Source organism: Castor canadensis, chromosome 3 (genome assembly GCF_047511655.1).
Source record: "Castor canadensis chromosome 3, mCasCan1.hap1v2, whole genome shotgun sequence".
In the NCBI taxonomy this organism is placed as follows: Eukaryota; Metazoa; Chordata; class Mammalia; order Rodentia; family Castoridae; genus Castor; species Castor canadensis.
Genome location: NC_133388.1, coordinates 196,006,187 through 196,019,185, shown reverse-complemented (window position 1 = coordinate 196,019,185; position 12,999 = coordinate 196,006,187). Strand labels below are relative to the sequence as shown.

At 46.8% G+C, this 12,999-nt stretch overlaps 1 protein-coding gene across 3 annotated transcripts in view; it reads left to right on the top strand.

The window, feature by feature from the left end:
* Window positions 1-12,999, top strand: part of Trappc9 (trafficking protein particle complex subunit 9) — a 541,325-nt gene that overhangs the window by 259,916 nt on the left and 268,410 nt on the right. The gene's annotated exons all lie outside the window — the stretch shown is intronic.

The following is a 12,999-nucleotide window of genomic DNA, read 5'->3' as shown; positions in this document are numbered from 1 at the left end:
TGTCTCTCCCCAACTGCAACAGAGAAATAACCACCCAACATATTTCTGCTGCTTTCAAACAGTTCATCCTATCATATCAGGTGTCATTTTGAATTCCACACATCTGTGTCCTGGTCAAATGGAATCATGTAGATCTCCCTGGCACTGAGCTTTTCTACCTTCCCAATGTCATGCTTGGGCTCAATGTCTTTTCTGTCAGTTTATCCCAAAACACGCCTGCCACAGCCCCATTTATTGTCAAAGGCCTGCCTTCTGTGTCTTGATACATTACTGATGTTTGTGCTGGACTTGCCCATCCTCCTGTCAGTGTGAGAGCAGGTGTTTACCTCCAGCCAGCATGATGCTTTTTCTCATTCTTCCTAAAATCTAGTTCCTTTTGGGCAGAATCCAGGGTCCTATGTCGTATTTCCTTCCCTTTTCTTACCTGTTTCTCTTTTGCACAATAGTCCTGGGTAGGACTCAACCCCTAAAATAGTCTTTGATACTTGGATACTTAGTAAATGTCTAATGAATGAATGAATAATTAATGAGTAATGAACAGGTAGAGGGTATTGTGGAAGAATTTTTAAAAATTATCTTTTAGGCATCAAGAAAAGAGGAATTTAAGAAAGAAGACAGTCTCTAGAACACGGTGGGCCACTGTGGAGAGCTGTGAGCCCTCAGCCACATGATGTGGTCCCAGTGTGGCTCGTGACCTACAGGACTGCCTAGTAAAGATGGGGCTTTGAGCAGGGCTTCCTCACGGAGAATGGGGCATTCCTTCCACCAGGTGTTGGGAGGCTGGGGGATAACGGGTTCCTTCTATGGAGACTGAGAGCTCAGAGAGCTGTTAAGAGGATTAAAAATCACATATCACACTGTCTAGCCCATTCTTGACAGGATGTAAAGCTTAATATATGGTAGCTATTATTGTCACCCAGAGTTCTCGGCTGCCTTCCTTCTGCCTTCAGGCAAGCCAAGCCAAAGCTTCCTCTTGACTCCAGCTCTCTTATTACTTCTCTGGTTATGGAAATAGCTACGTTGATAAAGGAGAAGGGCTTCCCAAAATTGTTCTTTTCTAGAGAGAGCTGTGAATATTTTATGCAACACACCACTGCATCCTAGCATGACGCTCCCGCTGAGCTTCCTGTAGGAGTCACGTTATTAAAGTGTCCCCTTTGATGGAGTATGCTAACATGTGCAGGGAAAACTTGCTTCTTTTCAGAATTATTTGAAAGTTACAAATATTTTAAGGCGTTTTATCTGCCCACTGTTTTCTGTATATTAATCTATCACATAGGCCACTCTTTCTAAACAAAATATCTTGCCTTGTTCTTACTAGGGAGTCACAAATACTTTTGTCAGTGTCTTTCCTTTTTGTTTTGTCTTAGTTTTAAAGCAAGTATCCTTGTCCTCATCCACACACTGGGACCCTTGTGAACTCCTGTCATCCCAACGAGGCAGGTTCGGCATGTGAGGAATGTACAGTTGCGTGTTTTATCTTTTGATGGGCATTAGTCTGTGGATCCCTAGTGCCTACCACCTGCCAAGGGCTGCATTCCCGCCCTTCCTTCTTCCAAGCTCTACAGACTGGGAAGAGGGGGAAAGAAGATTTTAGAGGGTGGCTTCTGAGCTTCATGGACTAGAGGGCTATGCGGTTGACTTCTCTGTACAGTGCCTGTCATGTGGTGTGCACACACTAGGCCCAAGACCCAGACCCAGGAGCCACTGAAAAAGAAAGGGGCTTTCAATGACTGTAGTCTTCAGGGTTCTCTCAGGAAATAGGCAGCAACATCAGAGGGGGTGGTTGGGAAAGGCTGAACACAGGGAACCTTTCCAGAAGCTGAATGTATGTGGGGGAAGCCAGGAGGCATGGTGAAGCAGCCAGGGCTTGTGGCGACTGGGAGCCTGCAAGCCTCCGGGCAGGAGCCAGATAGAGCTGTAGGGAAGGGACTGTTGCACAGGAAGACGGAGCTCAGCTCAAATTGGTCAGGATCTGACAAATGCTCTCTGCTCGCTCATCTCCTGCTGGTACCTCCCAACAGCTGAACTCAGCTGGGAGCAGAAGGTGCCAGGATACTGTGGATGCTGTCACCTGAGCCCTCTTCTTGGGACATGGGGCAGGGTGGAGGCAGGTCGGAGGAACACTCAGAGTACATTCAGCATGAAGATTTTGAGTGTAAATTTTTACAAGACTTCAGTGCTGAGTCTACCAGGCTTCTGATGGACCCTTCCAAGTGTTCATCAGAAAGCAAACAGGCCTTGGTGTCCCAGGGTGGGACATATGGCTGTATCCATCATCTGTTTGGAAGCTGTCAGGTGGGAGAGGTTACAGGTTGGCAAATGAGGAAACAGATGTTTTGAGAGGCTTAACAACTTGTCCAACATCCCACAATTTTTGTATATGGTGGAGCTGGATGCCACCTCCCAACTCAGTTCCTTCCCACTTTACCCACCACTCTCTGTGCACCTAGGGTATATCTAGATTAAGCTCAGGATGTCTTTTATTATCTAATCCAAACCTTGTGGGATTGATTTTTCTCTTTATCTTTTATTTCCTAAGTGGCAGTCTTTTTGGCTAGGACTTGACCCAGCCTTCCTGATGGTCATCGTCCATTTTGACTAGAGGTAACCTTGCATTCCAAAGCCTCATTCTAGTTTTTACTAGAGTGACCACATAGTCTGTGTTGTCCAAGACAGGGCCAGTACACCTTTGGTTTTTGGAGTAATCATTATTAGTGTATCCTGCAATTTCACAGATGTCCTTGAGTCACTCAGGTTGTCCCCTGGCATTCCTCAGATGAGAACTCCTTAGGTGATCATGCTTCTGCCCCATTTGTGTCTGGGCTGGACCCTGCACAACAAGAGACTTTGCCACCCTCACCACCCCTTGGCCTATGTGGCACTGCTGTCATTATGTAACTTTGATATATTTTGAATATGTTCTTAGAGGCCTTTCATAATCACATTTTTTCTTTCAGAATTGGAAAAGTAAAGTATTTGGGGTAGTTACAAATAAATCACCTCTGTTTTGGTATTTGGAAACTCCATATACATTGTGCTGTTTTTCAGTAAGCAAAAAAGGTTCTTGAAATATGCAAAGAAAAAAATAGCTACCCTCTGGATAGTTGCTTTAAATTTCTTGGTAGCTAGGGATATTTTGTCATTTGAAACCTTCACAGAACCCTCAATACAGAGCGGGCCAATGTCGGGCTGCTTGGGGTGAAGCAAAGCAGTGGATTATTTGGGCTATGGGGTGCATTCAGTCAGTTTATCCCATGCTTTTTTGCTGCAGGTCTGTTATGTGCCTGGTACCAGGATACATGCCCAGGAAAAGGGCAGATGAGAGCACAGCTTGGGAATGGTGGTGGTGTGGAGTGTGTTCTAGGCCAAGGGCACTGTGCAAGCTGGATCTTATGGAAAATACCAAGAAGCCAAGTGCATGCATTCACTTCAGTGCCTGCTCTGGGTCAGGCACTGTAGGAGCACCAGAGTGCACTAGGTAATTAGGGCAGGGTTGAAAGACTACAGTGACTCATGCAGATTGACACTGCCAATCTAGTTTGCACAACCATCAAGGTTCCAAGGTGAGTAGCAAAGGGATGGGCACTGGAACAGCTGAGGACCCAAGACTGCCTTCTAATTCTGGCTTTCCAAATAACCAAGGGGCTGATTTGATAATTGTGGAGTTAGCTATTTACCCTCTCTGGGACTCACTCGGTTTCCTGGTTTATAGGAATGGAGGATTGTACTGGACTAAATTCTTGACCTCCCCACTTCCAGATTCATCCTTCACAGATTTGTGAATCAGTGATTTTTAAGTTAGTTATTACAACTTATATATGATACTTAAGTACATATATATGCACACATTTCTGTATATATATGAGCATATATATATATATATACATATATATATACACACGCATGTATATATATATATATACACATACATATACACACAGATACTCACACATATATGTGTATGTGTCTGTCTTTTCCTGCACATTTTAGAAACTGAACACCTCACTCTTGCCCCTTGTAGCCTAGTCTGTGGGCAAGATGAAGACCTTCGGATGCTTCAGGTCTTCCTTGTCTCCACTCTGAACAACTTTAGTGTGTGTGTGCGTGTCTCTGTGAGCCCCCATCAGAGTGGTCTGTGCATTGCCAATCTTGCCATTTTATCTTCCCCATCACTCTCAGAATGCAGTCCACATGCTTTTTCAGGCTTTCATGCTCTTTGTACCTGGCCAGCCCCATCTGTGCCTGTGGTTCCCATGTGGTCAGGCCAGAAGGAAGCCAATCCCATTTTCCCTCACCTGTGAATGCTTGCATGTGCTTATCTACCACTTCAGATGCCCCTCAGTTCTCAGCTGTCAGTCCTCCTGCCTCTTGGCAGCCTCGCCTCTCCCTTTCCCACCCTAACATCCCCTTGGTACTTCCACAGAATCCTTGGTTCCCTTGTAATGACTTTACAAATCTCACTGTAACCCTTCATTCACCTGGTGTGTCTTTGTTGAGGGCACAGCTGTTCCACTGTGTTGCTCTTCTGGTCTCAGCACATAACACCTTGCCGGGTCTTTGGTAGGAGCTGGACTGAGTATCTAATTAGCAAATAAAGGAAAGAATGGCTGTGGATGGGACTTCCTTTTCCATATCCCCTTGGGCCTGAGATCCCACAGTTACTGTGCACCCCTGAAAATAGTCATGGCTCTAAGGCCTCAGAGGAGGGATTCAAATGACCCAGGGCTTGACAGGGAGAAATACGTATGCCTGATACGGTTCTGGCCAGGGGTGCAGTGGTTCTTCATGTTCTGTGGGCCGAGGACTCCTCTGAGTCTGTAACAGCAGCCATGGCCATTTCCACAGAAGCTCTTGTGCAATGCTTGGAGGGTCTTAGCAACCTGAAGCCATGGAGCTTGGGATGAGAACTCCTGTTTTGAACAGTGTCTGTCGAGAAAGATGTGAACTTCTGTAAATGCTTATTCAGACTGTACTATGTGTCAGGCACTTTGCTGGTTGCCAGGGTTACAGACAGGTAGTGTTAAAGGAGGAGGGAAAGAGGGCAGGGCTTTACTGTTTTGAACATCTACGTAGAGCCAGTCACTGTTAAGCTCTTTAGGCGGGTTACCTTTCTGGATTCTCATAGCAGTGCTCAGAAGTGGGTATTCCCTCCTCCCCCTTTCTTCATAGTAGGACATGGGGTCTCAAAACCTGAGTTTTTCCTCCCCTTCCACTTCCAAGGAACACAGCCACTTTCACTCTCTGGCTCTCTCCACCCACAGTTACTCTGAGGAAGCTTCCTGGCAACCTCAGCAGCTGGGCATCGACTCACCCATTAGGGCTTATGTGGAGGCCTGGCCTGACTTGCTCTCTGCAGGGACAGCTGCTTCACTGACATGTCCAGTGAACATCATGCCCTTTGCAAGCATCATGTCCACTCTTCAGATAACTGTGACCATGGGAAATCCCATTCCTGTCTCAAAATCCATTTCCCAAGCACCTATTTGTTAGCAGATTTTCTGTTTTTTCCTGAGAGCCACTGTGTGTGTCCAAACTGCAAGTCTGGTGTTCAGTTCCAGGGACCCAAGCTCTGATGGTATTATGGCCTTTGTTCAGGGCCCAAAGAGGAGGCAGAGTGAATCTCAGAGAGGTGGCACTAACCTTGACTTTGTTCTGAAGGTTGAGCTGAGCCCTGAGTGACTCATCAGCCAGCACTTTGTCCTTGGTGTTTGTTTGATCTGGGCACTAGACCTTTTTTTTTTTAAGTTGTCATTACAGAATCTACAAATTGCCAAATCAACTTGGCAATTTAACTGCTTGGGTAGACTTTGGCCTTTCACTGGTCTTTTCCAAGGACAGGTGGGAGTCTGCCCTCCTGCCAGACAAGGCTGGTGTGATGGAGTGGTCAGTCCTGAGCTATTGTGCTTGCTATCACTGAGGACAGATTTGGGCTAGGACAAGGACCATGTACTGGCTGGTTCCTTCCTGGAGCCTCTCTCCACTTGGTGAGCTATGTCACCAAGATGTGACTGAGGGACAGAGGTGGCACTGAAAGGCCTAGAAGGAGAAAGGAGAGATTGCACAGCAGAGGTCTTGTTGAAGTTATGTCTGGAAGGAAATGAAGTATGTACCAGGCAGACAAGAGAAAGGTAGATAAGCTTATTCCAGGAAGGAAGCCTGGATGTCCAAAGGAGGGAGGCATGAAAAGACAGAGTGCACCAGGAGTATTTCTATCCATGGCTCTACAAAGCTTATATCTCTATGAAGTATAGTATGTCTTTCTGTCTATGAGATAGGAAAGGCCAAACAGTACCAGAGAAGACAATGTACCTGGAACAGGAAGGATTGATCTGATTGGCTCTGGAAATCACATCTAATAATCATGGGAAGACAGATCCAACGGCATCATTTGAGGTCTCATGAAGAATAAATTAGCAGTCCATTTGTAATTCACCATGTTTATGTGTCAGGTGCTGTCTGAGCACAGCCGTCCTCTCCTTGGAGGCGGAGCCTGGGGGCGATACCACTAATTGCAAGGAGGAAACAGGAGCCAAATACTTTACTGCCTTGGTTGGAAAGGGGGTTGCAGAGGAGGGGTGGGAATGAGATAAGGTGCAAGAGAGGAGTATGAGGGGGCTGTGTCTAGTGCTTCCTGTAAGCTGTGTCCTCACTGTCTGTGCAGCACAGTCTCCTCTTGCTACAAAGGTGGTGTTGACCACATCTGTGCTGTGTGGTCCCTTATGTGACTGTCTGAGAAACTGCAATTCAACTTGCTGCTTATGGGTCGGAGCCCTGTCATGTAGCATAGATAATGACGGGAAGGTTGGGGCAGAGTTAGCTCAGGGAGCTCAGACTCCTTTGGTGTGGCCATTTAGCACTGTTCCTCAAAGGGCTAGAAGGAGGGTGCTGTGCTTCTGTGCTCTTGAGCAGTTCTGGGAATGTGACCATGCTGGATGTTTACGAAGTGTCCATGTCAGTGCCACTCCTTCTTCTGTCAGGCAAAGCAACTACAACTGGCCTGGGCCCTGGTGCCTGGGCCCTCTGGAAGGTCAGATACTCAGCTGTTTTTAGCACCTGTAATGCAGCATCCCTGGAGCCAGCAGAGCTGTCATCTGCCTGCCTCAGAGCTGGTGTGTTTTGGTCACCTAGGCTGCAAACATCAGGGATAACATGGTCCTTCTCTCTTTTCCCATAGCCGCTTCTGACCCCTCCATCCTGCTGTCCCACTTCCCATGATCTTGATAAACCCTTTCTGAGTGTCCATTTATGTCTAGCCAGTGCAAAAGCCCCTAGCTATCCTGAGGATCTTAGTTGTCTATCTTAATGGTATTGCATGCTTCTTCATCCTTTCCCCTTCCTGGAACATCCTCCCTTTTTGATCTGCATAGAAAATGCCTCATTCTTCAAGACCCAGCTCAGAGGGGAAGCTTTCCTGGGTCTACTGACAAAGCTTTGGGCTGACTGCACACACCCCTGGCATGCCATGAGGCCCTTGCATTACCCTGCCATTCTCGTTTACAGATCACCCCCTGCCAGTCTACTGTTTCATCCCTGCATCTCCAGCTTCAGGTATAGGACAATGCTTGGTACACAGGATAAGCGCTTGGCAAATGTTGAGTGAACGAATAAACATGTGAAGCAAAAGGTGGTCCAGTGCCTGAATTTAGATGTGTTACTAAACTGCTTATTCAGATACCTTCATTTGTACATTCATAAGCATGCACTTTTGTAGCTGATGTGCTTGGCATACACAGCCTGTTTTTCATAGATGCAAGAGCATAGTAGTAGAAAATGTACAGATTCTGGAGTGAGACTGCCCAGTTCAAGACCTGGATCACTTACCAGCTGGCTGACCTAGTCAGCTGACTCTTGGAACCTCAGGTCATTCAACTGTAAAAAGTAGCAGTAGTAAACATCTCAGAAGGCTGTTGTGACAAGCTGTAACATGCAGCTAACAGTGCTTTGTGGCCATGACGCTATCACTAATATTATTCTATGGGTATTTATTGGCACCTCCTCCATCAGCACTGCTCTAGCACTTTAGAGCAGGGTTTCTCAATAGCAGCACCACTGACATTTTGCCTGGGTAATTACCTTCTTCATGGTGGGAGCTATAGGGTGACTAGGTGACTTGACTTCTGTCTGCTAGATGCCAGTAGCACTGTGCTCTCCATCAGTTGTGACAATCTGCATGTCTGCAGATTTGGCCAAACATCCCAGGTGGAGAAAGAACCATCCCTGTGGACAGTTTCTGCTTCCAGGAGCTTCCCTCTCAATCACGATTCTCTGTTCTCTTCATAGTCTTGGCTTACAAAGGAGGAAACTGAGGCATAGGTGACAAACTGCTCAATTCAAAATGCTTTTGTAAGAAAGGAATGCTTTCTAAATAAAATTTCTCAAGGGTTCAGAAGAGAGAGATTGATAAGGAAGGAGTCACAGGGTGAGCACAAGGAGAGCTCCCGTTCACCTTTGCCTTGAGCACAAGGAGAGCTCCCGTTCACCTCTGCCTTTGTCCCTGGCCTCTCGTGCCCTGGGAGAGGTGCAGTGGAAGTCCTGATTGCTAGCTTTCCTTCATCTCATTACTTGCCTGCATTGAGTTGTTGTCCTGGTAAGTCAGACGCCATCTGATCTCTTAGGAAACATTTCAGCTGGGTGTGTAGTGTGGGTCTGTGACTGCAGTTACTCAGGGGGTGGAGGAAAGAGAACTGAGGTTCAGGACCAGGCCAGGCAAAGTTATTGAGAGACCCTGTCTCAAAGCAAAAACAAACCAAACCAAATGCAATCCAGACTTGTGATATGGTTCAAGCAGTAGACCACCTGCCTAGCAAGCCTGATGCCCTGAGTTAGTGAAATCATGCCATTGAAATGGGAACCAGGGACATGGGGTTGAGCATGTTCTGCCCAGCACCCTCACTCTGCACATGGGCAAAATGAGAGGCATAGATGTGAAAGGACTTGCCGAGAATCACTCAAAAGATACACGTCAAATGCAAGACGCAGCTTTCACTGTCCTCTGAGCCCACACCCCACTCCTGCTAACTTTCGCATCCTGGTTTCCTGGGAGAGTCCTCTCTGCTCACTGTCTCTGTGTCTTCCATCCACCCTTGAACTCACCACCCCCCATCTGAACATGGAGTGAAGTAGGCAGGAGAAAACCAAATCATACCAAGAGCATGTGCCAGTTTGACAGCCCATGAGGAAGGTGTCAGGGAGCACTCCTTTCCTCCTCTAAGGCGGTTTTGTATTTTTGGCATTTTATTTATTGAACAAATATTTATTTGGCACAACTATGTGCTGACTTAAGGCGTATATAAGATTTTCAATTTCCCAGAAGCACAGTCTAGGATTTTCAATTAAATTTACATATGTCTGTTACATGTCTCTTTTATTTCCACGTGAGTAATCAGGAAAACACATTAGATAGATTTTTAAAAATTAAAGTTAACAGAGTGTTGTAAACTTTGAGAGAAGCAATTATTTTAAATTATATTAGTAATCAGTAGCAACAACTCTGAATACCACCTCCATCGTCTTTCAACAAGTGTTCTATTACTCCAGTTGATAGTTTTAACTACATTCTATTAGACTTTTAAGTCTGGTAACTAGGCATTTTGCACATCAACAAATTAGAATATAAAACTCCACAGAACAAAAAGAAAACTACTCCCAAACAAACAGCTCTGCAGGACCCACTTTGAGATGTAACTAAGAACAGACATTTCACATTGCAGCATTGATATACAAGAATGTCATGAAACAAGCATTTTCCCCAAGTCTGTCTTCATGCAAAATTCACCAGAAAAAAAAAGGAGAAAAAACAAAAACAAAAAACCTCACAAAACCCATCGAAACTCTTAGTAACTAGAACTTTCAAATATTTGTCTATAAGTACTTAAAATGTATTTCAAAATACTCACTTGGTGGTTGGGGAAACAGCTCAGTGGCAGACCTTGCTTAGTATGCCAGAGGCCCTGGGTTTGGATTCCCAGCTCTGTCAATAAATAAAATAAAAATGCGATGGGGTAAAGCTGCATAGCTAGAGCTAGAAGAATATGAACAAACAAGAAAATTTAAATGGTTCAAAAAGCCCTCCTTGTGTGAAAAGGTGAGAACTTTTCATCTTTTGGGTAGAAATTAATACTTTACTGTTGAACTCAGCACAAGAGGACTAAGACAGAAGGGAAGAAAAATGGAGGGGATGAACCAGTTCAGGATACAATACACATATGCATGGAAATGTCATAATGAAACTCTCTGTGTAGAGATCTTAAACAAAAGTGTCTTTTTTTCTCTCAAAAAAACCAAAGAGGTGGGTGCCCATGGCTCACGCCTGTAGTCTTATCTACTCAGGAGGCAGAGATCAGGAGAATTGCAGTTCGAAGCCAGCCTGGGCAAATAGTTCAGAGACCCTATCTCTAAAAAAACCGTTAACAAAAAAAGGGCTGGTGGAGTGGCTCTGGGTGGAGGTCCTGGGTTCAAAACCCCAGTACCACAAAACAAAATAAAATGGAGGACAGGAATGTAAATCAGGTCCTGTCTGGGGGTTGGTACTAATGGGAGGGGGAGGATATAGGGAAAGAGTTGTAGGAGGGTGAATATGGTGCAAATAATATGTACTCATGTATGAAGATGGACAAATGAGACCTGTTGAACCTGTTCTAAGAATGGGGGGAAGAGGGTAAAGAAAAATGGTGGAGGGGGTGAATTTAAGATATGTTGTAAGCACTTTTGTAAATGTAACAGGGTACCCCCAGTACAACACTAATACAATACAAAAATTTAAAAATAGGTATGAAAATAACTATTAAATAAATTATTGTATATATTAACATAGCTGAAATAAAATACATTTTATACTCAAAAAATTTTAATACTTCACAAATTTCCCTCCAAGGAGCGCTCGGAGACCTTGTTGCTAGTCCTTTTAAGTTAATAGAAAAGCGCCGGAACAGAATATGAAATGTTTCAGCGTGTAGTCCCCCCCGCGGCTTCCGCAAAGGGCACACAGCCCGTATGTGAATACACACTGGTGGTGTCCGTGGTCGAGGAGCACTGACAACTGCGGTGTTCATTGTGTGTGTGCAGCATTATCACAAGCCCACACTCCATGGCTCCTAGTAGCACAGAGGACCCTTACCTCCAGCGCCCTCCCCTTTCAAGTGTGCAAATCCACGTGAAAGATCACAAATGCTGCATCTGCTTCTGATCTGGTATAGGGACTCGCCACCCTGGAGGATGTTGGAGTGGCACCCGGCAAGGGAGGGCTCATGGTGATGCTTAGCGTGGCAACTCCCAGATGCACCTTAGGAGCCAGGCATCCTTTTGAGGACTGCCTCAGTGCCGCTGCACACCAAATACCTAAGCTGACGTTCTGTGGACTGAGCAACAGTGGGGCTGCGCGCTAATAACCCAGTGGAGCATCCTTACCCTCTGGACTGGTGCGCCCTGTGTGGATGTGCCCTGGGCACCTGGGCATCGCACAGATGTCCTTATCCTATGAACCATCAATCCCGTGCAGCTGCATACTGATGATGACTTGGGCGGATATCTTTGCGCTATGGATGGTGCCACACGGAAGGCAGGAGCTGATGACCCAGTGGAGCGTCCTTACCCTGGGGATGGCTGCCCTTTTGTACCCAAGCACCGAGGGCTTGGGCTGAAGTTCTTTTGCCATAGGCTGCCATAGAGGGCGTCCTTACCCTGCGGACAGCCGTACTGCCGCGCCTGCGCACTAAGAACTGGGCGGTCTTTCTAATTGCAGATTGCGTCACAGCCACTTCTGCACAACAAGGACGTGAGCAGACATTTCTGTCTTGCAGACTGCGGCAAGACTGGGAGCTGGACAGATGTCCTTACCTTGTGGACTGGAGCACATTGGAGTCGTGTGCTGCTGCGACCACGCACCGAGGGTCTGGGCGAATACCCTTACTGTGGGTACGGTAGCCCATCGGTGCTAGGAAGTGATATTCCGGAACGACCTTGCCCTGTGGACCACCGCACTGTTGCGGCTCGCACAGATCTAGGAGGACGCCTTTACCCCGAAGATGGTGGTACAGTGTGGCGGCGCAGTGATAACAGCCAAGTGTTTTTGACGTGTGGAGCATTGCAGTGGGCGGCCATGCTCCCAGGACCTTGGAATTTGTACAGCGGAGCTGCGAAGTGATAACCGCAGTGGAATGTATGCTCTCAACAGGTGCATTGCCGTGGCAGACACTAAGGATCTGAACGGATTTTCCCCTGCAGACTGTGTATGGTCTCGTGTGCTCTGCACACCTAGGAGCTGGGCGGGTGTTTTCACCCTGAAGACTGCTGCACGGCTGGGAGCTGGGCGGACATCTTTATCCTGGAGTCAGTAACGCATCGTCTGGTGTCCTTGCCCTGGAGGTAGCTGCATTGCGGTGGTTGCGCAGTAAGAACCTGGGCGGGCTTTCTAACCCTTCAGGCGGCGTCACAACTCCACCCGCGCATCTAGGACCTGGCGAGCATTTTTATTCTGCACGACTGGGAGCTGGGCAGTCATTACCGTGTGGATAACAGCATGTTTGTGGCTGCGCACTACGGTCTTGGGTGGGCCTTTTAATCCTGGAAATGGTGGCACCATGGTAATACACTGACATTTAATTAGAGCGTCTTTAGCAGAGAGCTGCATTTCTGCGCATGCGCACTCTGGCCTTAGGGAGCTGTCCTTACCGTGAGGAGACGGCACAGCACAGCCTGCAATAATGACTCAGGAGAGAGTCCTTATCCTGTGGATACCGCATTGCAGCGACTGCACACTAAGGATCTGGACGGATGTCGTTCTGGGGACCGTGATAAAGCAGTGTTCTTACCCTGTGGATGGCCGCATTGCGGCGGCTGCGCACTAACGCTAAGGATCTGACCGGTCTTCTTATTCTGGGGTTCTAGTTAAAGTGGAACGTCCTTAACCTGTGGATAGCCACATTGTGGCGGCTGTGCATTAAGGATGGGGGCGGACCTCTTTTATTGTGAGTTTCATGGTACAGCAGAATGTCTTTA